Below are 3,632 nucleotides of genomic sequence, written 5' to 3'. Positions count from 1 at the left end.
TTCATGTTTTAGCTCCTCTGTAAGAAATGAAATTCCAGGTGGAGACTCCAATTGGCAAATATAAAGACATGTTGCCCTGAATTATGTACCTACTTCTTATATGTAATAAAGGAAATATTTATACAATTTTGGTCTTCTTTTCTTTTTAAATTTATTAGGGTGACATTGGTTAATAAAATTACACAGGTTTCAGATACACAATTCTACAATACGCTATCTGTATATTTACAGATATCCCCCCCTTATCACCATTTATCCCCCCTAAACCTACTTCTACCTCCCCCACACCCCTCATTCCCTCTGGGAATCACCATACTGCTTTTTGTGTCCATGAGTCATATTTTTTTTTCTTTGCTTAATCCCTTCACCCTTCTCACCCTTCCCCCAACCCCTGCCCCTCTGACAGCTGTCAGTCTGTTCTCTGTTTCCGGGTCTGTCTCATTTTGAACCCTAGACAATTCCACTGTTACCCACACTGGGCTTCAGTTAGAAGACCATGCTTCCTTCTGTGTTTCTATACAGAGAATATGCAGCTCAAGCCAAAGGTTACACATTAGCGAATTCGAAGACTTAATGCCCAGGAACTGACGTGTTGTTTTGGAGGTGTATGCTCAGATAAGAAGAGGAAGTGTGGGAGGGAAAGGCTCTGTATCAAGGCCTTTGGGTCCAGTGATAACATCTCATTCAGACCTCCTCCTTCTCTCCTCACAAACAAATTCATGCGGTGCCAATTGTCAAGGATTTCAACAAAGGGCGTCCCATGCCCTTCTCTTTCCTCTTTGCAAATTACAGGAGGGTAAAAAGCACTGCAGGTCATCGCTTGGTCCTCTGGTAATATCAACAGGGGTCAAGGTCATAATGACAGTTCCCAGATCTTGTTCATGTAGCACCTTGGTGAAGAGACAAACAGATGACATTGATGGCACCAGATGAAAATCTTGATGTAATGTTTGCTTCTGTGATTACTACTAACTCTGGAGCGATTTTTGGTAATTCCATCGCTCTGTTGATTTCAAGATAATAATGTGTGCCATGTACTATGTAAAACATTGGTTTTTCAAGGGGTTGTCCCTTTTAATCCTCAAAATATCTCTACAATGTAGATATTGCCATAATTCCCATTTTAAAACCAAGACCTAGAGGGGTTTAGGAACTTGTCTGGTTAAGAAATCATGGTGCTGGCCTGAGGGCGTGGCTCAGTGGCTGAGCGTTAACCTATGAACCAGGAGGTCATGGTTCGATTCCCAGTCAGGGCACATGCACAGGTTGTGTGTGGGCTCAGGTTCCAGTATGGGGTGTACAGGAGGCAGCCGATCAATGATTCTCAAACATCACTGATGTTTCTATATCTCTCTCTCTCCCTCTCCCTTCCTCTCTGAAATCAATTTTTTTAAAAAAAAAAAAAAGAAGAAGAAGAAGAAGAAAAGAAATCAGGATGCTGAAGCTCAAACTGAGGCCCACTCAGCTTCTGTTCATTTGTGGTGCATGTTGTGGGCCCCATGCTGGAATTTCCCCCCTCTTCAGACTTCTGCAAACATTTCTACCAAAGACTTGTTTACACATAAATTTGTATCTCGTTTCTTTCGAGGCAAACATTTAATGCTATTTAATCTTCCGAGATGTGTTGAATGCTAATAAGCTACCTAGGCATTTGGGGAGATGGGATAATAGAGGAGAGCACATGGGAATCAGTTCCTGGATTGCACTTTATTTGGATGTTAGTAAGTTTCTGAAAAACCATTTGCATAATTACCATCATTCTACTACCACTACGTACGACGTTTTCACCGAGCATCAATCGCACATAGACCCATGGTTTTTGCTCAGTGGATTTGCTCTTTCAAGTGAACTGGCCCCTGTTCTCCTCGTCTCCTTCCCCCAAAAAAGGAAGAGGGAAGAGTGGAGAGGGAGAGAAAAAAGGCTTTCTTTTCCTTTCTTATAAAACCGAATTTTCCCCAGTTGAATTCAGGTACTCTGTTTTTTCTCTATTCTGTCTAAAAAATAATTTTGCCATCACTTAACATTGTGTGGTCTCCGGAATCAAGACTCTTTTTCTTACAAAAGAGCTGCAATGGCCAAATTTCCCCAGCTAGGAGAACAGGAAAGATTGAGACCGTTTTCTCAATAATTGCTTCAATCTTCCCCCTTGTGGGAGCCGTGGAGACTTGGCCGGCGACCACTAAAGAGATGTCGGATTGATTTCGCCCTCCCCGTTGCTGTTTCCTCTGCCCAAAAGGCTGTTTTCCTCCCTCAAAGTTGTCACACTCCCTCTCATTCCTCAGGTCAGATGTCACCTCCCCTGGGAGACCTCTCCTGACACCCCTCTCTCCCCACTTCCCTGATTACTGCTCACTCCCTCCGTCCCCAGCAAAATTAATCAGCTCTTCCTCTTCGCTCTTGTAACACTTAGCTATTCCATTCCCATAACATTAATCATGTCGCGTTAGTAGCTATTTGCTTTTCTTTTCCCCTAAAACCTGTGAATTTTCTGAAGCTAGGGAATCTTTGTTCGTGTCTCTTTAATGCCTGGTATAGAAGAAGTTTGCAGTACATCTTTATTTGACCAGGTTTGCCCCAGAAATGAATATTCACCCCCTTCCCAGACTCCGAGGGCAGAGACTTTTTCCCATGTGAGTGCCTCCCCGCAACTTCCTGCAGTACACACCAGCTTCCCTCCTCCCTGGCCTGGCCCCAGGGCCATGTTTGGAAGCCTAGGTGCATGGGTAGAAGTTTTGAGCAACACATTGTTAATGAGGATAGGCCCAATGCCAAAGTATCAGGTGGACACAAGCCTTCCTTTCCTCATTCAGTACCAGTAACAGATCCCTATTGGTATTATGTCAACTGGCTCTACGGGTCTCTACTGAACCAGAAAACTGAGATGAAGGAAAATCACATACAACAAGAAGTCCTGATTCTTCGCAGTGATTTCAGTCGTTGAGGTGGAGTCTGTTTCTTACTTGCGTGTGGTAGAACACTGCCTTTGGAAGACTGCTGCCTTCATGCCGATTGCACATGTACTTGGTGGGGCTGTCCATCCAGATGTGTTCCAGTTCCCATGGGATGGGCCTGCCCTAGCTTCATCAGGATGCCCCTCCCATTGGGCACAGTGATTGGCCAGGGTCTAGGGGGAGAAGAAATAGAGCATGAGAAACAAAGATAGATAGAGACTCTTGCCTTGTGAAATCATCATGGAGGCCCATGAGCTGGACCAATGAGAGGGGATGGAGTTGGGAGTGAGTGTGTGGAGGGGGGATGATAGTACAGGTTACAGGGGAAGAGATCCAGAGCATGCTCTGGGCCTCAGTGTGCTGATCTATAAAAAAACACAGTGTGGCCCTAGGCAGTTTGGCTCAGTGGAGACAGCATCAGCCTGTGAACTGAAGGGTCCTGGGTTCAATTCCTGTCAAGGGCATAAGCCCAAGTTGCGGGCTCAATCTCCAGTGTGGGGTGTGCAGGAGATAGCCGGTCAATGATTCTGTCTCATCATTGATGTTTCTCTCTCCCTCTCTCTTCCTCTCTGAAATCAATAAAAATATATTCGAAAAACAAACAACAAAATCAGTGTAGCCCTGACCAGTTTGGCTCAGTGGATAGAGCGTCGGCCTGTGGACTGAAGGGTCCCAGGTTCG

This window comes from Myotis davidii, unplaced genomic scaffold, assembly GCF_000327345.1.
Source record: "Myotis davidii unplaced genomic scaffold, ASM32734v1 scaffold107, whole genome shotgun sequence".
Classification (NCBI taxonomy): domain Eukaryota; kingdom Metazoa; phylum Chordata; class Mammalia; order Chiroptera; family Vespertilionidae; genus Myotis; species Myotis davidii.
This window is presented reverse-complemented; position numbering follows the sequence as displayed.